General features: G+C 40.1%; 1 protein-coding gene across 1 annotated transcript in view; it reads right to left on the bottom strand.

Annotated features, from left to right (window-relative positions):
• Window positions 1–11,924, bottom strand: part of ABRA (actin binding Rho activating protein) — a 38,655-nt gene extending 26,731 nt beyond the window's left edge. Inside the window, exons 1-2 of the transcript XR_007458547.1 lie at window positions 11,810–11,924; window positions 9,060–9,103 (exon numbers count right to left, since the gene is read on the bottom strand). The gene's annotated coding sequence lies outside the window, so the exon portion shown is untranslated. The remainder of the gene's footprint in view (window positions 1–9,059; window positions 9,104–11,809) is intronic.
• Window positions 11,925–24,069: the final 12,145 nt, after the last annotated feature.

The raw sequence follows: 24,069 nt of genomic DNA, 5'->3' as shown, positions 1-24,069 counted from the left end.
TTCATGCTCTGTCTCTCTCTGTCTCAAAAATAAATAAACGTTTAAAAAAAAAAGAATATTTATTTTTTCTTTTTTATGTTTATTTTATTTTTGAGAGAGAGAGAGAGAGTGTAAGAGGGAGGCTGCATGAGAGTGGGGTAGGGGCAGAGAGAGAGAAGGGGGACAGAGGATCTGAAGTGGACTCTGTGCTGACAGCCGAGAGCCTGACACGGGACTGAAGCTCACCAACCGTGAGATCCTGATTTGAGCCAAAGTCAGATGCTTAACCGACTAAACCACCCAGTTGTCCGTAAAAAAACATTTCTTCATGCAGATTTCAACACTGCTTCTTCCTCCTGTGTCCGCCCCTCCTCACCTGCCGATCAATAAACCGTCCATTCTTTTCCTCTTTGACAGAAACTCTGTTTCGGGACTTGCAAAATGTTAACTTTCGATTCCACACCATCCCCCACGGATGTAAACAAGGCAGAAGCAATAACAGGTCTCTGAGAGGCAGGCAGCATGGTCATGATGGTCAAGTTAGAAAGGGAGATGACTTTTACCCTTCACTTCATTTTTTTTAGCCCCTACGTAAAACACGTACAGTGCCATTCCCAGCGCTTACTTGCGGAGTATCCCTGTCACTCTTTGTCAATGCCTCTGTTACCTTCTAGAAAGGATTCTGTATACTGTATTTAAAGTGCTGTTTAGATATTTTCAATTATAATGCCCTTTCAGGGGACTTGCGGCTAGCGTCCACCTGTCCTCCTGCTCTTTGTTTGAAAGCTCAGTGTGCATTCAGGAGGGCTTTACGCTGCCCTCTGTGGGAGTCACCCACACTTGGGTTTTGGCAACTACCCCAGATGAGATTATTCTATAACCGAACTTCCATCAGACATCCTCCCCTACATGCGACAAAATTCCCACAACGTCTTCGTCCCTCAGAAGCCTTTCTAAGCCACCAAGTGATGAGACAAAGGAACAGGTTTATCTCCTTCAGTACCTGTTTTACTTTTCATTCCTTAAGCAGCTGAACATTTCAGTTTTGGTGCTAATGCAAATGCGTTATTCTCACTTCAGCCTGCTGACGAGGCAGCCTCGCTGTGAAAATTGTACCACGTCCTCAGACATTCATGATAATAGGATAGAGTGTAAATTTTTCTTGTCCATTAGTCAACTTAATATGACAGTCTTCATGTTTGCAAGTCATGTCTCAGTTAATATACAGGTTTCTGCCTATATATAAATATTTATTAATGTTCTTGCATTGGAAGTCCCTGGATTTCTAATATACTCTAGCCCTAAACTGCGAACATCACGAATGATTTTTTTATTGTAGTACACACACACACACACACACACACACACACACACACACAAGTAGAGTGTATTTTTGACCCATTCAAAAATATTTGACTTAGGGACAGTAAAAAAGAGTGAGCATAAACTTTCCTTTAGAACGTTATCTAAATAATACCAACACACTACACTAATAATAAGAGGAAGAGAGGGATGATAGTTACAACTTTCAAATCTGATCCAGCTAAGTTAGTATGTGCATTTTTAATGACTGTGTGAGAGAAGTTACATGACAAAAATTCTTTAAGGATCTTTCAAAGACAATACTGTAGAGTAGAAAAGACATCTTTAGATGACAGATTTTCCTGCAGAAAGCCTTCACAATCTCTATGTTTTCGTGATGTCTTGACTGAAGGTGGGAAAAATTATTTCACACAAGGAAAACTTAAGACAATGCGATTAACTACATAATTGCATAAGAAACACAACAAAGGTACAAAATCAAGGTCATACCATATTTGCTTTCTATTGTGTCTTGTTGTAGACCTTTTGGAGAGAGGTCCAGCCTGTAAACAGGAATAACAAGATGCAGGTGTTCACAGATGCCGCTAGCACAGCCACTGGAATGTTTAGATCCTCATGCAAAAGGCACTTGTGCCCAACCCCCCACCTCCACCCCAGCAACCTCTAGACGCCCCGAGTCAGGAAACTATAGGGTTAACACTTGGCACAGAGTAGGACCTTCAACACCCAGCTTTAATTCAAGACTCAGAAAGTTGTCCCAGGGATTCAATATTTTGAGCATCACCAACGCATAGGCTGTTTAACACATGACTATGATGCTTCTGGAAGTTCCAGTGATTCAAGGGGCCAGTAGCTGTCTTAAAAAGGATCGTGATATGTCTTCTTTCTGTTGCACTGTTTCATTCCATCTTCCTCTCAAACTCTCAAAATGTAAACTAATCTGCCTCGGCTCTGTAAAGCTCCAACCTGGAAAGCCACTTCATGGGATCTGATATTTGGAAATCCAAGGACCTTGATGGAGCTTCTGAACTACTCTTGCCGAGGAAGGAAAGGGAGATAGAAAAACAGTGATGCCTCTACCTCTGTCTTAAAGCATTAATCTGGGGAAGGTGGAACTACTATCCCAGTGGCTGCTGGGAGGATGACAGGGTTTGGCAACCTAGCTGCAAATCTTGCTGGTTATAAGCCGGCCTCAAACACACAGGAATAAAGAGTTTTTGGTCTTCACTGGAAGACAAACAAAGACACTGTCTGAAGTGAGTTAGGGAGACCTCTATGACTTGTTTTTCTTTAAGTGAGGGAGGATGAGTAACTGAAGTTTGAAATATCGACAAATGAACCACCCTTGTCTTTCTGCCACAGTGATGATATGACCAGGTTAAATCAACAATTCAGGTAGTAAAGAGCCACCTTACATTGCCAGTATTATCTAAATGTCTCCAATGTGAAGACTAATTCTTAGAGGAGACAGAAGACTAAACACTCAAGTGTTATCTGCCTCCAAGGCTGCTTAGAAATGCCATGTTAGGACAGGTTAACCTCAATCTTTATGCAGTGTGGGCTCAAATTGATTCTTCTCCCTTTATGACCTTAACTCATTTGCATTCCTAATCCCCATTTTCCAAGTAAAACTTTGTTTTAACTAGTCATGGCCAGGCCACATCAACAGGATGCATATATTGCTGACTAATGACTATTTTGCTTTTTTTCCAGGGCCATGTATACTCCAATTTAGCATGAAATGTACACCCCCATAATTTTCCCTCCTTACTCGATGGCTTTTCAGGTCCCATTACTGAATGTTATTGGTGAAATTTTGTGGGTTGTTGTTGTTGTTATTGTTGTTGTTTTGATATAGTGACAGACCCAAAGATCACAGCCTGATTTTTCAGTCACTGGCTGGACAGTATCTCATTTTTCCCTCCCGTTATAGTCTCCCTCTGGGTTTGCCTGTCAGAAACAACTCTGTTGCATTTTAGAGCAAATATACAATGGAGTTGCTTGACCTTTCTATTCTGCAGTCTCTCAGGGCAAGTCGAACTATCAGCTACCTCTTTCCACATTTCATAGCAACAGACAGAACATATTCTTATTCACTACTTTTCCAGCCACCAGCTGTTTTGCTCAGTAGGCAGCCATGTTATGGTTGGGAAAGGTAGCCTTCTAACAGACCTAATATTTATTTACCAAAAGCAACCTCTGGGGCTAACCTACAATCATAGGGAGCCTCAATCAAATATTCTCTGTACACCCAGCATGTCTTAAGCATGTCAAGAACTTACAATTAGAAACTTTGATAGAGTGGAATTTATACTCACTCAAGCTCCTGAATGCTTTTGGGGCTCTCACCTTATACTTGGGACATTCATGAAATATGGAAGGAAAACAGCAGTGCAGTGAATGTTATAGTATAATTCAAGATATAAGCCAAGATCTGTGTTAGCAGCAAGTTTCTGTGGTTAAATTAACGTTTTTAGTACGTTTAAGTGAAAGTAGCCTTTTATTTTAAAGTGATTAGGCATAGACTTAAAAGAAATGGAAAAAGGGTAAATAAAATCAGACAAAATTTCACTTTCTTTAAGAAAGAGTAAACCACACACCTACTATATTTTAGTCCATTATAGGGTCTAGAGTTTAAAAAATACATGGGCGGTTTTTGTGGGTTTTTTTTTCCTGTATCCCAGGTTCTCAGTTTTCCTTCCTCAGAAGTCAACTTATTTCTTAACTAGACCAGCTCTCCTTATCCTCAGAATTATCATAGATAATCCATATATCAATCCAACATAATCCATAGCTCTCCCACTTTATCTAGTACCCCGATCCACCAAAGACCTCTACTATTGGTCACCACTTCTCTGTCTATAACTTGCCTCCACACCTGTCCCTCTGACCCTTGTTTATTCCTCATTTCACATGCTACTCTTTGACCTCTCAACTGTGTCTTTCTACTTGCACTTATTGAAGTGAATGTGTTCCTAGAGAGCAGAAGCCATGTAACATCAGCTGTAACATTAAATATCTCTAAGACGTGAGTGTTGGTGGAATCAACAATATCATTGAGTTTGCTTATTTTGACACAAAGCAAAGGACTTAGCTCTTGAAACACTCATTCTTGGGATGTTCTTTATGAACACAGCTGCCATGCCAGGAAGAGCAACCTAAACCACATGGATTGACCATATGTAGATACTTTAATCAGTAGTGACAGCTGAGCTCCTGGTCAACAGTCAGTTATATGATTGAAGTCCATTGGGTCTCCAGCTCAGTTGAGTTTTTAGACCCCTCCAGCTCCAGCAGCTGTATCATTGCATCTATATAAGAGATCCTAAGAGAGAACCTCCCAGATGACCCTGGTCAACCCACAGAATACTGTTCTAGATGTCAAAAGTATCTTACTTTTTAACAGGGTAAAGATCACGTGAAGGTTGCAGTTTTATTAAGACTACTTATGTGACATAGACTCTAAGTCTAAAGTTCTCTTTTGTCTAGCAAAAGAGCGGACACAGGATTAAAGCAAGAGATGGCTAATGCCCGGGAAAAGACAAAAGCCCCAAATAAGGGTCCTTGCCCCATTTTTATTAGGATCAGAAGGCTTACAAACATGGCGATAGACGTGCACAAAGGGACAATGAATCTGTGGACATTAACTTGTGGTTGTGAGGGAAAGGGGGTCTTGAGGTTATTTGTGGTTAGGGGTTTGGGTTAATACAAAACAAAATCCGGGCACCAGGCAGTCGGGAGGAAGGTTGTTTACAGTGGACATGAGGCAGCACCTCTGTTCATCTTTACTAGCCTAGGGGATGAGACAGATAGTGGAAATAACCTCAGGGTTGACAAGGCACCTTTTCTTTTGTTAACCATCTCTGCTCTGGGCTGCTTTGCCTGAAGCACAGTGGTCCATAGTCCAAGTCACCAATTTACCTAACCTGGCCCTATTCTCCTGTGAAAGCAGCTTTTCTGTTATAGTACTAAATTGGGGGTGCTTTCATCCTAAATATCTAATCTTGTTTATTTCATATACCTATGTATTGGGCACCTTTGCACCGTTTCTATTTCAGACTTTTGCCTCTCCCTCTCTATTCTGTGGGCTCTACACCCCCTCTCTATTTTGGGGTACCTTTGCACTTTTCTACTCCTGGCACCTTTGTGCCTCCCTATTCTTGTGGTGCCTTTTCACCCCCTGTTCTTGGGGTGCCAATCTGATTTTCCCAAACTCGGGTGTGAGCATTTTATAACTTTGTATTTCTTTATGCCTTGTCAACCCATTGGTGTAAGCCTGGGATTCCTAAGCTTATCCCCCACACTTATGGTCTCTTTCATGTAGATAAGGAGTCTTCGAAGAATCTTAAAAGCTATGTCTTACCTACAGTTTCCAGACAAAGGATAGGACATAATGTTTGGCAATACTTACACTAAACATTTACTAATTGTTCACCTGAAAATCAAATTTAACTGGCCTTTTAGTTTACTGCTAAACTTGGCAATCTAGCATACCTTGAATCTCTACCCAATAAAGAATGAAGCTGGTCTCAAAGAGACCTCTTATGTTCCCTATCCGTACTTCATTCCTTGACTCTTTATTAAATTGATATGGGGGGCGCCTGGGTGGCTCAGTCGGTTAAGCGTCCAACTTCAGCTCAGGTCACGATCTCGCGGTCTGTGAGTTTGAGCCCCACGTTGGGCTCTGGGCTGATGGCTCGGAGCCTGGAGCCTGCTTCCGATTCTGTGTCTCCCTCTCTCTCTGCCCCTCCCCCGTTCATGCTCTGTCTCTCTCTCTGTCTCAAAAATAAATAAACATTAACAAAAATTAAAAAAAAAATTGATATGGGAAGTAGATTCCCTAGATTAATCAAATCCACTTATTAAAAGGCTGCAAACTTTTCCCCAAGAGCCTCTGAACAAATATTCATTCCCAACACTCCCAAATTTTTATAAAATATGTATCTCAATCCCACAAAACAAATCCAAAAGCAAGCGAGAACTTGGACTTTGGAAAAACCAAATGTAAATAAAAACACATTTTGAATTAAAAAAAAGCATTTTTTAAAATTTATCTCTGAAGGATACATGAAAGAAAAAGAAACAAAAGAATTTGGATGATTTTCAGCAACAAGTAAAATCTTAAAGTTCATGGGGAAATAATACCAACAGCATTTAATTTTGGGATATTTTTCCATAGTTTACAAAAGACTTTCAGATGATCTAATTTAAATTTCACAAGAAATGTGAAGTGAAGCAGTGATAGATAATTTTTGAATCCTATGGATGTTAACACTGATTGGCATTCAATTTATTATTGTTAAATTGAATAATTATTTCCATTTACCTACAAGGAAACTGATGCTCCAAGAACTATGTTAATTGTTCACTGCCAGAAGTAAATAATGCACAAGAAAGCCAGGACTTGAACTTGGTATTTTCACTTTTAAGCACTTTTCCCATTATATTATGGAACCTCTGTGAAAATTCTATAACCAACGAAAATTGATTTTAAAAATAAACAAAAATGTATCATAGAAAAAGGTTGATCCAACTATTATTGTGTACCTATTATGTGTCAAGCACTAAGCTAAATGGTTTTGCCCATTTTCTTACTTCACGGGACTACCAGAAAGTTTAAGAATTCATATATCTAAATCTACAAAACCAAAAATATGAAGATAATTTTAAAAGTTTCAGAGTGCTTAAATGCAAAATGTAAACTTATTTAGTCATTTAACACCTATTTTTTTTTTTTGTAAAATGTTTGTTTATTTTTGATTGGGGGGGAGGGGCTGAGAGAGGGGAGAGAGAGAATCCCACGCATGCTCCATGCTGCCAGCACAAAGCCCAATGCTGGGCTTGATCCCACAACCCTGGAGTCATGACCTGAGCCAAAATCAACAGTTGGACACCTAACTGACTGAGCCACCCAGGGGCCTCTAACACCTATTTCTTGAGAGCCAATTAAATATCAACTACTTTGGTAGGTTCTAAGAATGTAGACGTGGCCTCGTTGTCTGAGATATTTTAGAGTAATGGTTGATGGATATAAAATTACAGTCCATGCACTAAAACTGTTATACCTTACTTACTGCAGAGCTCCTTAAATGATCATATAGAATCAATGTACTCTTATTTTAGATAAATTCTAATAAGCTATTTGTTACCCCTTCTAGCACAGGTTGGAACTGCAATGAAGAGGATATGCTTATAGCACTAAGAAGCTAGTTGACCATCTGGCAGTGGAGGAGGACACAGCAGACCCAGCTGCAATTCCATGTGAATTTTAAGGCACCTAATATACTTTCTAAAGATGCATACAAACCACAGTAAGTCGTAAGACCCGAGACTGCCAACTTTTGGCATATTAATTGAGTTGATATTTTTACCCATGGCCCTGATATGTATGTTAAGATACTAAGTAAAATAATGCACTTTAGCAAAATGTGTCAAACTAGGGGTGCATGGGTGGCTCAGTGGGTTAAGCATCTGATCTGAGGTCATGATCTCACAGTTCGTGGGTTCGAGCCCCACATTGGGCTCTGTGCTGACAGCTCAGAGCCTGGAGCCTGCTTCGTTTAGATTCTTCATCTCCTTCTCTCTGCCCCTGCCCTGCTCTCCCTCTGTCTTTCTCTCAAAAATAAATAATAAACATTTAAAAAATTAAAAAAAAAGAAAAAAGTGTCAAAGTAACACATAATTTAAATAAGTAACTGGAAAAATTTCCTGTATCAAATCTTATTCTATGACAATATTAAACAAGATGGAATTATGTTAGGGCACTGAAAGGCAACTGCATATATAAAGCAGTGAAAGTCATTCATTTCTACCCTCATTTTATTTTATTTATTTTATTTTATTTTATTTTTTTATTATATGAAATTTATTGTCAAATTAGTTTCCATACTACACCCAGTGCTCATCCCAAAAGATGCCCTCTTCAATGCCCATCACCTACCCTCCCCTCCCTCCCACCCCCCATCAACCCTCAGTTTGTTCTCAGTTTTTAAGAGCCTCTTATGATTTGGCTCTCTCCCACTCTAACCTCTTTTTTTTTTTCTTTCCCCTCACCCATGGGTTTCTGTTAAGTTTCTCAGGATCCACATAAGAGTGAAAACATATGGTATCTGTCTTTCTCTGTATGGCTTATTTCACTTAGCATCACACTCTCCAGTCTCATCCACGTTGCTACAAAGGGCCATATTTCATTCTTTCTCATTGCCACGTAGTACTCCATTGTGTATATAAACCACAATTTCTTTATCCTTTCGTCAGTTGATGGACATTTAGGCTCTTTCCACAATTTGGCTATTGTTGAGAGTGCTGCTATAAACATTGGGGTAAAGTCCCCCTATGCATCAGTACTCCTGTATCCCTTGGGTAAATTCCTAGCAGTGCTACTGCTGGGTCATAGGGTTCCACCCTCATTTTAAAGCATGCATCTTTCTGCAAATTATATTGTTGATGTCAATAAAGTTCTTGGTAATTCCTATATTGTATGCTAGTATAGGTTGAAAAACTAAGGACAAATTCCAAAATAAACCCAAACAACATAAATTAAGCAACCAGAAAACTTTTCAGTGGGTTAGAGTTCCTCCTTCTGTAGAGATAGGCTACCATAAAGCTCATTCTTCAGAGGTCTTAGAGCAGCTCTCAAACTTTTATCTGTTTTCACACATACGTCAGATGACACTTAAAAAAAATCTAGATGTCAGTTTAAGCAAAGTTTACTATAATGGCTTCAGAGTCAATATGGATATGGATATAGTACTTACTCCCCCTGAATTTTCCTTTGCTCTCTTCCTTATTCAAAATTTATCTATCAATAAAATGAGAAAACAATATTATCATCCACATTACCACCATAATGTAATTGCTGGTGTTTTCATGTAAGAGCATGAAACATAAGATAGGTTTGTCTGTTAGGTGTCCTTGACAGATGCATTTGCTAACATTCCTCATTGTTGTATGGAGTTGACTACTCTCAGTTTTTCTGTTTGGCTTTCTTTTTTTTTTTCCCCAAGAAATAGCATCTCAATTTTTCTTTCAGTAATCATCTTGCTCTCTGCCCATGTAATTAAGTGGAACCCACTACCTTCTCAGTTCCTCTTCTCCAGGGGAGTGATGATCTAACAAATCAGCATATTTTATCCCCCCCGGAGGAATAAATGGACAAGTGGCCCTGATGATATAATGAGACTCAATCCCAGAGTTTTTCTAGAATTATTGGGAAGGAAAGGTTTGATTTCTATTGGTATTGCTAAGAGAGAAGGTAAGGTGTTGTGCTACCTCTTGGGGAGAGCCTACGTAGGGATAAAATCAACATAAAGGAAAGCAAAGGAAGGAGATTGGGAGAGTAAAAGTCCACATGACACTGTTTTAGCATCTTGGTCAAGCCATATCTGAAGATGTACTTATGTTGACTAATAAATTCCTTTTCTTGTTTAAGCCACCTTGAACTGTAATTTTATCATGTAAAATCAATAATTTTAGATTTTTTAAATAAATTAGAATTTATTAAAACATGAATTAAATAAAACATAAGTTAGCAGAAGTGATATTATAGAAAAACCCATTATTCTGTTTTAATTTAAGAAAAAATGCATACACTCTGATTCTTTCATTGCAATTATATATTTGTGCCATTTGTGCCACTCACCTCATAGCGCTGTGAAAGAAAGTATGAGCTGAGGCCATTATTTTTCCTTTTCACATGTTTAATTAAATGAAGGAATGTACTACACCTAAGAATGTCCTATGGTCTAGCATCGTAAAAAAGCAATTGTTTGGGGCACCTGAGTGGCTCAGTTGGTTAAGTGTCAGACTCTTGGTTTTGGCTCAGGTCATGATCTCACAGTCATGGGCTCTGTGCTGGGCATAGAGACTGCTTGGGATTCTCTCTCCCTTTATATCTCTGCCCCTCCCTGCTCTCAACAGAAATAAATAAACTTAAAAAAAAAAGCATTTGGTCACCTACCATTCATGAGAAATTCCAGAACAAGTACAACAAAATACTCAACGTAACAGTTGACATCCTCTTGAAACACACAGTATGATATAGCCAAAGCAAGGAGTTCTTGAATTGGATTTAGTATAGCCTACCCACATAAGACTCAAAAACTGGGAAACAAGATACTTTATTTTACTTTTAAATGCTTCTGATCACCTAGTTCAAAAGTTCTATCGTGGAGATGTTTTTTTTTAACCAATGACTATACTAGCCCAGTACTATGGTAAATCTTTGCATAGAGGATATTATTAGCTACAAAATTGTTCTTCTAGTGGGTCTAGGAAGATAAATATTTACACTTCTCCCAGGGGAGGATTGTGTTCAGTTTTCTGTCAAATAACTTGTCCATCAGGGTTAACAAGGACATTATAACTGGATCCATTTAATATTATACAATAAATCTTAGTGATCACATATGAGGCTAGCAACACAGACCTAATGAGCTTGAGCTTGCAGAGGAAAGATTGGCCTTGCCTCTTATTCCTAAGGAAAACCTTGTCTGAAAAGAATTCTTCCTTTCTCACCTCTTTCTCAAGTCATTTGCAGCCATCTTGCCCACATATCTGCAGGTCTAGATTTACTTCCTTCCTGGACAGGAAATAGTCTGCCAAATTAACAAGTCAGCTTTGCCTTAGGTTGAGCTGTCTTCTGAATTCTGATCAGAAGTAGTTTTGATTATCACAGGCATCCTTGCCAGGGATTCTTTTCTCTTATTCTCTGACTTTTAACCCACCCAAATCAACGTATATGTGCATGTGAGTGTGTGTGTGTGTGTGTGTGTGTATGTGTGCGTGCGTGCGCATGCACGTGAAAAATAAGTGGCTACTTTATTTATTTTTTAATGTTTGTTCACTTTTGAGAGACAGAGACAGAGCACGAGCAGGGGAGAGGCAGAGAGAGAGGGGGACACAGAATCTGAAGCAGGCTCCAGGCTCTGAGCTGTCAGCACAGAGCCTGACGCAGGCCTTGAACTCACGAACCCGTGAGATCATGACCTGAGCCGAAGTTGGATGCTCAACCAACTGAGCCACCCCAAATAAGTGGCTAATTTTAAATGTAAGAGTGGCTTTTTGCCTTATCCCAGGTGGGAGTCCTGATGAGCTTCTGGAAGGAAAGGAATTTCACAGTACTAGAGGTTCATTGCAGTGATGGATCAAGAAGGACATGATTGGATGACTTGCCTGATGGATCAATAAAAGAATATGTGTTTACTTAACACCAAAGAGGACATAGTCTCTGATGTATTTTATAGTCTCTGTTGTATCTGATAAAAGGGGCTTGTGTGGTGGCAAAAGACATGGATTCTGTAGTAAGATCTGTCTTAAATCCAAACTTAGTGGTGACTTATTAGTTTTATAACTTTAGGTGACTCTCTGAATCTCCCTGTGCCTTGGTTTCCTTATTTGTAAAATGGAAAGATAATAAGAATGCTGAAGAGTTTATATTCAATAATGTTGGTGAGATGTTTAGCACCCAGTGGACACCCAATAACTCACTGTTAGGCTCTGATCCTACCTGAAGGTGGACAGGGCACTTGCTCATGTGGTCAATATCTGTCTGTCTCCTGATCCAATTCCTCAGTGGCAAGTGAAGTGTGACATGAAAACCTTGGCAGTTGAACTCAGTACTAAGAATTTGGATTGTGAGAGACATCTACATTCTAAATGAGAATGAAATGATCAGCTCACTGTATTCTCTCCATTTCTCTTACATTTTGTGGGATCCAACCCCGAGGGTTAGGATCCACTTCCCGAATTTTGCCGCATCTCTACACAGTAGATTTAGAACTGCGTGTTTCCAATCCTTTTGATGATAAACTGATGTTTGTTTTTTGGACCAAACCTGCCGACAGCGGAATAGAAACGATGACATTGAGAATTTCGTATTGTCTCTCATTTACACAGAAACCAATTTGGGAGCCGTGGAGGTCACTTGGAAATTTATTTCTGCCTTCTAACAGCACTGGACTCAAAACTTTTCAGAAAATGAATAAATGTGTTTTGTTCTTGTTGTCCAATCTTGATTATCTAGTAAATCTAATAGTAACATTGCCAAGAAAGAACATATATTACTTCAGATCTCTCTATTGATCTTCCCTTCTTTGTATGAGATCTAATTTGAATTTTCCAAGCCTAAATTTTCACATACCTATAATTCATAGTAGAAGGTCTTCCAAAAGCTATCTTTGGTTTGCTTGATTCAACATGTACTGTGGAGACTTTGTTCTGCCTTTAGTCATCTAGCGAAATGCCACTTATTAATGCCTTTTTAAAGGGTTTCAGTTATCTTAAACCTTTCTAGTGGTTTGCATATTTACTAGGTATACTCTTTAAAACTCCATAGTAGGGAAAATTTGAAACATAGACAAAAGGAGAGATTACAGCATTGTAAATCCTATGTACCCCGAATCAGGTCAACCAGGCTCAACAATCATGAGCTAATGGCTAAGCTTGTGTCCCCTCATACATCCCTACTCTCTTTCTATTGTTAGTTTATGTTGAATTAAACTACCAGACAGCAGGGGCGCCTGGGTGGCTCAGTCGGTTGAGCGTCTGACTTTGGCTTAGGTCATGATCTCACAGTTCGTGGGTTTGAGCCCCGCATCAGGCTCTGTGCTGATTGCTTGCTCAGAGCCTGAAGCCTGCTTCAGATTCTGTGTCTCCTACTCTCTCTGCCCCTCCCCCGTTCACGCTTTGTCTCATTCTGTTTCTCAAAAATAAATGTAAAAAAAATTTTTTTAAATAATAAACTACCAGACAGCATATCATTTTATTAATATTTCAGCCAGACCTGTCTTTCTAAGATTAATTTTAATATGTTTCTAACACTACCGTCACACCTAAACAATAAACCATCATTCCTTAACATCATGATCAATTAGTTAGGGTTCAAATTCTACCAAACAAGTCATACTTTTAGCTGCCTAAAACTTCGGCTTCTTTTCCCAGGCATGGTTTCCAGAGCTAATCCTCATTGTCTGTGATCACTGCTGGGTGGCCACCCTGTGCCCACCAAGATTCTTTGGAAACCAAGTTGATCCCTTTTTACCCAGAACTTGGGGTATTCCCTGGGGCCATGTGTGCCAAGGCCCAGGAGAGCTTCCTCCTCTGAGAAACAGGGAAGGGGCGGGCCTTGAAAATCCACATACATCCATGAGAGTCTGAACTAGTGGTAGTGGCTAAATACAGGTGGAAATCAGAGAAAGTTTTCTCTTCACCCTTTAGTAAGCTGCATGATGCAAAGGTGTGGCAGAGGTCCTAATTATAGATGAAGGAAACTGCACTGTTTACAGCTGCATCCACACAATCTCCCACCCTCCCCTATCATGCAACCAGGGGGTAGGGAGTACAAGAGAGAGGCTGGAATTGGTATCTGCCATTCCAGAAAATCATTCCCAATCAATCCCAAGGGGGAAAGCAAGGATAAAGTAGTACGGAAGGGATAGGCCATCTCACTAACACTCCCCTCTCCAAACGTCCTCTCTAGGAGATGCCTGTGCCCTAAGAACAATGCTGAGAGGCATTTGCACTGAAGTCCCTGCTCAAGTCTGTCTGTTGGGAGGGTTCCAGCAGGGAGGTACCAGAGTCAGGAGGCTGGTGGTGGACCTGGAGACTGCTTTACGAGATATCTCAGCAGTAGGCCCTCTCTGCAGGGTAGCAGCTTCCTAGTAACCTAGTGAGAACTGCAGAGAGATGGGGCAGAGAGACAGTCACTGACTCTACTGTCAGAGTCACCTCTAGGCTGTTTGGCCTGAACAGGTCAGCACCTGGGTTGTCTGGGCAGGGACAGGACTTTGCAAAGAAGAGATGCACACGGTATTGGGGTAGGTTGTTTTATAGAGCATAGGGGCAGTGCTCTCCTTGTTCCCAGTAAAACTGACTTCATGTGACTACACCACACAATCACCAAGGAGGAAGAGGACCTCCACCAACCTCTCAAGCCTGAGTGTTCGGGACTCCCCACCTCTCTCTATCCCAGCCGTGGGCAGCTTCTACCGCTCCCTCAAAAGCAGTTAGCTCTGGTGACTTCTGACCTTTAGGCTTTCTCCTCTGTTGGCCACACTCATTCTTTTCCTTGTCCAATCCCCACTCCTTCGTCAGGTCTCAGTTTAAAGGCCCTTGGCTCTGGCAAGCCCCCTTTCACCCCAATAGGTAAGAGGCTGCCACCATATGCCCTTGTAGTATGCTGTTTCCCTTATTACACTTCACTTATGCTCTTGCTCATTTGTCTTTCTTCTCTGTTTGTTAACAGCTTAAAAGGCAGGGACCAGCCCTATTTTCCTCATCCCTTTATTCTCAATGCCTGCTACAGTGCCTGATGCAGTAGGTTCTTTTCAGTTTTTTTTAATGTTTATTTTTGAGAGAGAGAGCATAAGTGGGGAGGGGCAGAGAGACAGGGAGACCCAGAATCCGAAGCAGACTCTGGGCTCTGAGCTGTCAGCACAGAGCCTGACACAAGGCTCAAACTCCCGAGCTGTGAGATCATGACCTGAGCAGAAGTCAGATGGTCAATCAACTGAGCCACCCAGGCACCCTGACATGTTTCCCGAAACTTCCATCCAAGGGTTCTCATTCTGGATAAACATCTAAAGACTTAATCCCTCTCCAGTGTAACAGACCTTGAAGTATTTGAAGAGAGCTGTCAGTTGTGACCATAATACCTTTATCTGCAATGTAATTGAGATACCATCTTGAATTTATCTGAAAGTAGAATGGGAATTATTATTTTGAAGGAGAAATGGGGATTTTTTCTTATTGTGTAGTGATTATTAATTATAGGGAGTGTATTTATAAAAACCATCTGAAACAGAACTCTGCTAAAAATAATTCCTTTATCACTTTTAACTCACTTTCCCATTCTCAAACACTGCTTCCATAGACTATTACTACATATAGCAACTAGTCATTATAAACATACTTTAAAGAAAATCCCAGTTTTAAATGTCTCTGTCCTGTAAAAGAGACCCAACCGACTTTATTGGTCAGAAAGAAATGTCACCCAAATTCTTAGCTATTTTGCTATAGACTAGAACCTTAGACCATCTGTTTTATTAATTTATTAATTTGGGTTACCATGATCATGATGATGGATTTTGCTCTAGTCTGAATTCCTCACTTCAAATTGTTGTCAGCTGAATTCATGCACTGGCTTATTCACAGGTTATAAACAACCAACTCAGTTGCTTTGTTTAGTTCTTAAATCACTTCCCTATTTTTAGATCATTACCATATTTGAGGAGAATAGGTAACCTTTGATGTCTTGTGCATATGGTGGTTGGAGGTGCCAGCACTTAGGGCTAAGCAGATAATCTCATTCATGAGATGGAAGTATGGGACTGGTTGTGTACAACATCTACTTCAATGCATTTTTTCCCCTAAGAATAGATTCCACTTAATAGCTTTAGCCCAAATGAATTTAGCTCTGTTTGAAGCCCCTGCCCTCCGTAAGTGACTCTGTGGCGACATCCCCTTCGTGCCCACTGGCCTGTGCTCTGTAACTCGAAGTCACCTGCAGTTAGTTGTGCTGGTGTGTGATCTCCTCAGAAGTCGTGCCATGTCCTTACAAGTAAAGCCACAGTGCCCAGCTCTATTTAGTGTCATTCCAAGTCAGTCTGCCAGGAAACATGATTGACTCATGGAAAGAGACCTTGTATTGAAAATGAAAGACAGTACAGAGAATTTAATTTATCCAAGAAGGTTTTTATACCTAAATCTCTTTGAAATGAATATTTGTATCCCTGACACTGTGTGTTCCACATATGGAAAATGTAAAGGCCTAAGGGACTGACATATGTCCTACCAGTGTTTACTTCTTAACTGAACATATCCTAGAATAGCAAGCTTATCCTTATAAGATATACTTTTTTTTTGTCCTCCAAGATATCACTGGGAAATAACCTTGGTTCTCAACTACAAATGGTTTTGTCCCTGGGACGAACTTGGCAGTATCTGGAGACATTTTTGGTTGTCACAGATGGAGGCTTGCTGCTGGCATCTAGAGGGTCAAAGTCAGGGACGCTGCTACAAATCCTGCAATGCACAGGATTACCTGCACACAGAGAATTACTTGGCCCAAAATGTCAATAGTGCGGAAGTTGAGAACCACTGGGTTAGAGAATTTATCTCTAATTGATTTAAATTTTCTCCCTATTGACTTCACCTTTATTTATCGTTTTGGTCAATTTCTCCTTTTTTTAGATCATTTTCTTGAGTCCGAGAATGACTAAGGTTAGAAGAGAATGCTGCTTATCAAAATTTCCTACATCGCGTCCAAGATGAACCAACATTACAAGTGTAACAAGCATAATACACATCACTAGTGTATTCCTAGGTGACACTGTGTCTCCATGTCTTTTGTAGCCTTAATAAGGAAAGACAGAAAAGGAATAAGATATTTGTTTTTTATTGCTGCCATTACAAGTTACCATAAACTTAGTGGCTTGAAAGAACACAAATTTATTATCTTACAGAGTATAGGTCAGAACTCTGGCATAGGTCTCCCTAGACTAAAAGCAAGGTGTTGGCAAAGCTGCATTCATTACCAAGGCTCTGGGGGAGTATCCATTCCCTTGTCCCTTCCAGCTTCTATAGGCTGCCCACATTCCTTTGCTTGTGGCCTCTTTCTTCACTACAAAGCCAGTAATGTTATATCTCTCTGACCATTGTTCTATAGTCATATCTGCCTCTAATTACAGCCAGGAACCGTTCTCTAAGCTAAAGGTCCTTTTTGATTGCATTGGGTCGACCCATATAACACAGGATAATCTCTCCATTTCAAGGTCTTTAACTCAATCACATCTGCAAAGTCCTTTTTGCCATGTAAAGTAGCAAACACATTCACTAATTTTTGCACTACCTAATTTCCACTGGGCTCTTGATATCCTGCAAACTGGGGCAAACTAAAGAACATGGGCTTTGGGAAACATGTTGTCAGTCACCATAGAATTTTCTTGTAAGCAACTTGGCCACAACCTTGTAGCTGGGAATAGGTTTGCCTCTGAAGGAAATGGACATTCCAGTCATCAATTTTTCTGGAAAGAAGTCATTCTCAAATGAGCCTTAGAACAGGTTGAGGGAAATACTTTCTCTCTCTGAGGCCTGGGCTCCCTTCGGTCTACACCTAGAGGTATAAGGTACCTGGAGCATGAAGAGTGGTTGGTATAGAATAAACCTTAGTTCTGAGGAAATGGCTTGGGATAGAGGACATTATGTGAATCTGTTTTGTAAGGGACTAGAAGGTGCCAGGGACTGTGCAGTATCTTTGAATTACTCTTTTTAAAAAATTTTATTTATGTATTTTGAGAGAGAGGTAGAGATAGAGAGGCAGGGAGGGGCAGAGAGAGAGAGGGAGAGAGAGAGAATCCCAAGCAGGCTCTGCACTGTCAGCGCAGAGTCTGATGTGGGGCTCAAACTCACAAACCGTGAGATCATGACCTGAGCTGAAACCAAGAGTCAGATGATTAACTGACTGAGCCATCCAGGCACCCCAGTTTGAATTGCTCTTAAAAAGCCTTTTTATGATGGTTTTTAAAATACTAGCTCATTTCTCCAATGCTATGAGAAGTGATGGGGAAGTGCTCTGACACACGCAGGGATGGCTCTCCTGGGATGAAAGAAGTGGTGAATAGGGTCAAGAATGGTCAGATGAGTGGTCAAGGGAGGATTTGGGAGAAACCACAAAATTCTGAGATATTCAGAAACTGTTAGAAGAGAAAAATGTATACTGTAGGTGAATGTATCCCCCACAACTGAATCCATTATGTTTAAATCCTCACTGCTACAACCATACAGATCTTCCTCGACTTATGATCAGATTACATCCCAATAAACCCATCACAAGTTGAAAATGTCATGAGTTGTAAGTGCATTTAATACAGCTGGCCTACCAAACATCACAGCTCAGCCTAGCCAACCTTCAACGTACTCAGAACACTCACATTAGCCTGTAAGGGTCAAATCATCTGACACAAACCTATTTTATAATAAAGGGTTGAATAGCTCATATAATTGACTAAATACTCTTTTGAGTGTGAAAAACAGAATGGCTGTATGGGTACAGAATGGTTGTAAGTGAATCAATTGTTTACCCTCGTGACCACATGGCTGGCTGGGAGCTGGGGCTGCCACCGCCCAGCATTGCCAAAGGGGGTCCCACAGGATACCGCTAGCCTGGGAAAAGATCCAAATTCAGAATTCCAGATGTGTTTCTACATTGCTTTCACACCATGTTAGAGTCAAATATTATAAGTCAAATCATCATAAGTCAGGGACCATCTGTAGTAATAGGAGGCAGGACATTTGGGGGGTGATTAAGTCATAAGAGCAGAGCCCTCATGAATGGGATTAGTGACCTTATAAAAGAGGCCCCAGAAAACTCCCTCACCCCCTTCTCCAGGTGAGGACACAGTGAAAAGATGGCAGTCTATGAGCCAGGAGGCACCCTCTCAGCAGATATCGGACCTGCCAGTACTCTGATCTTGGACTTCTAGCCTCCAGAATTGTGAGACATACATTTCTGTTGTTTATAAGCCACTCAATCTATGGTATTCTGTTATAGCAGCCTGAATTGGAAACGGCTAAGACAACTGGAAAAGTTGTACATCAAGAGGACAAGGGGCTTCTAAATGTAGCAGTTAGATTATAAAAGGAAAATGTGACCTCCCAGGTGGTGAATCCTGGGATATTTGGATTGTGTCCCAAAATCTGCTTTATAGTAACCAGTGTAAGTACAAGATTTGAGAGCATTTTGGTATAAATATGGCATTTTTAATTGACATAAAATTCTCTTACTTTATAAGATTGAACAATATAATGCTGTGGAGATTACGTTAAGTTTTTTTTTGTAGGTATTGATTGAGGTAGCCTTATTAAAAGAACCTTGGAGTTTTCATGAGGAGACTGGCTTTTTGTGTCTCCTGTTTTTGTTCTGCACATCGTACCTGAATGAGCTCACCCACTCCTGGATTTATCCATTATCATACATGTGTGTTTCTCGGTGTGATACTTTAGCATTGTCCTCCCTGTGTGAAACCATAGCCCCTGCCCTCCGGGAACTGCATGGAATGTGTTCACTTCTCCTTTGTACCCACAGTACCTAGCATCATGCCTGGAAAAATGATTTTTTGCTAATAACCATCCAAGTTATTATTCTCACTAACCAGCTGAGACCTTGGTCAACTCACTTTATTGAGCCTCAGTTTCCTCACCCAAAATGAAGGGTGTGGAAATTTAACTCTAAGATGATTTCTCACCCTAATATTTTATATTCCATTTTGAGTTTATTTTTGTGAATGGTGTGAGAAAGTGGTCTAGTTTCAACCTTCTGCATGTTGCTGTCCAGTTCTTCCAGCACCATTTGTTAAAGAGACTGTCTTTTTTCCATTGGATGTTCTTTCCTGCTTTGTCAAAGATTAGTTGGCCATACGTTTGTGGGTCTAGTTCTGGGGTTTCTATTCTATTCCATTGGTCTATGTGTCTGTTTTTGTGCCAATACCGTGCTGTCTTGATGATGACAGCTTTGTAGTAGAGGCTAAAGTCTGGGATTGTGATGCCTCCTGCTTTGGTCTTCTTCAAAATTACTTTGGCTATTCGGGGCCTTTTGTGGTTCCATATGAATTTTAGGATTGTTTGTTCTAGTTTCGAGAAGAATGCTGGTGCAATTTTGATTGGGATTGCACTGAATGTGTAGAAAGCTTTGGGTAGTATTGACATTTTGACAATAATTATTCTTCCAATCCATGAGCATGGAATGTTTTTCCATATATTCCTTTAAGTGTATAAAGTGTTACTTCAACCCGATGATGGTCTTACCTACTGTCTTTTGTTTGAAAAGCAGAAAAGGCACCTACTTGTCTTCAGTAAAGTGTTGGATATTTCAATTGGCAGCTAACTAAACCAGTAGGATGACTCTTGATACACACGCAGTTCCTTCCATTCCAATCAGTTCATGGTATGTCTATACAACATAAAATGCATTGAAAATTAATTCCACCTCTGTGCTTTGTCAGGCAGAATCAAATGAAATGGTTTCTGGGTGCTACATCAAATGAAAATTTGGGCAAAATGAGGTATGGAATGAGGCCCTGATCTCTTATCATTCCCTTCTATCTTGCTATCTCCTTAAGACTTAGCTTCGTGTATCTGGTTCTAGAAAGTCCATTCCCCTGGCCTGAAGCCCCCGGATCCCCACCTTTGCCACTTATTCTCCAAAGAAAATGCTGAGCTTGTGTGCTAAAAGACTTCTTAATTGCATTTTCCCCCAGGGACAATAGCAGCTGCCTTTCCTCACACACACACATAGTTTTCTTTTGAGCTTTGACATGCAGGAGATGACAGAAATATACCGGCTTACACCCAAAGCCACCACAGGGATGTAGAATTCACCTGCCAGAGCATTTGACACTTGCGTCAGGAAAAAGCAACAGCTGAGAAAAGCCCTGTGAGAAATACTTTGTCATGTATGGGGGAAGGCCGTCCAGATTGTAAATCAGTAGGATGTCTGTTTTGTCCAGCTAATTCTCCCAAGGGTGGAAGAAATGGGATTTACTCAGTCCATTGAGTCCCTGTGTGTAAAATGATAGCATACCAATGATGTGGGAGTAATTTTCCACCATGAAATAAAGGCCTTTGGTTTCTTGTTCTTAGAAGTTTAGCTGAGGCTGGGAGACCAGTTGTTGTTGTTGTTGTTGTTGTTTTCTTTCCCCTTATTTGTTTACTTTTTGAGAGAGAGGGGGTGTGAGTGAGTGAGGGGCAGAGAGAGAGGGAGAGAAGGGGAGAGAAAGAAACAGAATCTCACACAGGCTCCACACTGTCAGCACAGAGCCTGGAACGGACCTCAAGTTCACCAGATCTGGGACTCAAACTCATGAACCTAAGATCATGTCCTCAGCCTGTCAGATGCTTAACTGACTGAGCGACCCAGGTGACCAGACCAGTTGTTTCTACATGTGCATTTACGTGTGCAGAAAAACCTTTTGGATTTAGATTTAATAATATGGGCATCTGGGTGGCTCAGTGGTTTCAGCACTTGGGCTCAGGTCATGATCTCGCCTTTTCCTAGTTCAAGCCCTTTGTTGGGCTCTGTACTGACAGCTCGGAGCCCGGAACTTGCTTTGGATTCTGTGTCTCCTTCTCTCTCTCTGCCCTTTCCCCACTCGCATTCTGTCTCTCAAAAATAAACATTAAAAATATTAATTAAAAAAATAAATAAAAATAAATTCAGTAATGAATTAAAGGAAAGTGGGAGGTCAGAGCCATTTGCCCAGGATGTAGTTATTTGGAGGTGAATGCGTGTAACAATGTGTTATTGAGAAGAAAGTTCTCTGCTGAGGAAGTTAGTACAGCTAACTGGAGACCTGCCTCAGAATGACCCAAGTGGACCTGAAATTCTGGATGTGACCCCTTTGAACTTAAAGACTCATGTAGTCCCATTTAAGTAGTAGTTTAACATTCAAAAAACAGAATCCAGAACCTCCAAAAAGCATCTAGGAAAAACTCAGATATTTCACTTGTATTATTTTGAGACTATTCATAGAGGGAATCAAATATTGTGCAGTAATATTTATTAAGATATCCAATTTTTCTCTTCATTTATCTAGATTCTCCAATATATGCCCATAGTCTCACTTCCTGGTCTAGAATAGTCTATGTCCTTGGCAATCATCATCATCATCTAGGCACAAAGGAGAAAGATGCTTTCTCATTAGAAGGTTGGTTCCACTCTAAACTCACTATAAGACTTCTGCTAAGACATGGAAGGAGTAAGTAGTAGGTTTGGCCCGGCCATGCCATTATTTCTTCAGTTTCAGGACTCCATTGCACCATTGTTCTGCTGATTATATATAAAGGACTATAATAAATGACAGCTTGGAAGTTTGCTTGATTACTCCACGCAAACTAATGTGTTAGGCCAACAGTTCTCAAATTTGTCCAGGAGATATCATAAAACCCCTGGATTTTATGGTACTTTTCAGAACATGATGAAAAATGGACTAGTTAATTCTATGATATGAACCCAAAACATACTTTATATTTATAACATGAAATCACAATCTTGAGCATACCTGTCCTATGAAATAAAAAGTCACCAAACCCACAAGGTTGGCTTCTTCCTAGGTTTCCCCATTTAAAGTCTATTACTTTTACCCCCCTTTGTTTTTTTCAGACACTAGGACTTGATATCAGAAGGTGCAGAATGGACTACAAAAGTGTAATACAAATATGTGAGAGACGAACGTGCCATTGAGAACACAAGCACCTTTTAAATTAAGTTTTGTACCAGTTGGGAAAGATTATCAGTATTTTATTTTAATAGTACAATATCTTTTGTCCAACTCAAAACATAGCTGAATTGCATGGGAAAATTCTTTCTTTGAGAATCATTGTGTTGTGTTCTGTGGAGGGATATGAAGGAAGCTTCTCCCCAAAGGATAGAGACAAAGGAAAATCATTTCTCTAACTTCATCTTCCCCTTTCCTAGGCTACATCTTCTCTACAATTTTAGCCTATTTTATTTTATTTTTTCTAATCCTTTTTATTAAATGGGAACTTTTCAGTCTGTCTCTTACATATATATGTACTCTGTAGCTGTTCTTACCTTTGTTAATATTCCTCTTGAAACTCTCTGCTGTGATATGAATATTTGTGTCCCTCCAAAATTCATACATTGAAATCCCAAACCCCAAAGTGATAGTATTAAAAGGTAGGGCCTTTGGGAGGTGATTAGGTCGTGAAGGCAGAGTCCTCATGAATATGATTAATGTTGTCATAGAAGGGGCCCCAGAGAGCTCTCCTTCACCTCTACCACCATGTGAAGTTAATGTGCTGGAACATGCCATCCATGAACCAGAAAGCTGGTCCCCATCAGACACCAAATTTTCTGGTGACTTATTCTTGGACTTCCTGGCCTCCAGGACTGTGAGAAATAAATTTCTGTTGTTCATAAGCCACCCAGTTTATGGTATATTGTTATAATAGCTTCTCTTTACTTCCAGGACATAACTTTTTATAGATTCTCATCTTACATCTCTGTTTGTGACCTGATGGCTCCTTGCCCTGCATCAGTTCATTAGAGGTCAGTTGCTCCAAAGAGGGCCAAGTTTCATGTATTTTTCCTGGTCAATCTCATTCATTTATATATTCTCTCTAACATTTCTATGGTGATGACTCAAAAATCTCCATCCAAGTTTAGACTATTCTTTCAACTTTCAGATCTATGTTTCTTCTCTGTCTAGTTAGCTTCCTCATATACATTGCAATTATTTTATTCATACAACATTCCCTTCTGAATGCTGACAACGGGAGAGAAACCAGCAGTTTCTTTGCCCTCAAGGTGTTCATGGTTCATGGTGGGAAGAAATTTTTTTGACTGTCCTCTCTAGAATGTGAAATCCTTGGAAATAGTAATTGTCTTTGTTTTGTGTGTGTCCAGATTCTACGAGGAACTGGAATATTAAGATGCCCAAAATATATTCACTGAATTAACTCATGAGTCCTAGACACTTGAGGTCAAAAGAAATTTTCCAGTCAACCACTATCTCAATGAAATATTTGATTCTCCTTTAAAATATGCCAATAATTGGTCACCCGGTTTCTGCCCTCGTTGGAGGTCTATTGTTTGTCATTGGTGTTGATAGACTCCATGCAAAATGGCTTTTCTCGTTTTTGTTTTTGTGTTTTTCTTTCATTATGAGAAATAATGAACCAAGAGGAGCCTGGGGAAAATCCTAGGATATGTGAACAGAGGGAAAAAGAAATGACCATTATGTAATGAGAAAG

This window comes from Panthera uncia, chromosome F2, assembly GCF_023721935.1.
Source record: "Panthera uncia isolate 11264 chromosome F2, Puncia_PCG_1.0, whole genome shotgun sequence".
In the NCBI taxonomy this organism is placed as follows: domain Eukaryota; kingdom Metazoa; phylum Chordata; class Mammalia; order Carnivora; family Felidae; genus Panthera; species Panthera uncia.
The sequence above is the reverse complement of the archived record's forward strand: the minus strand, read 5'-3'. Positions and strand labels throughout refer to the sequence as shown.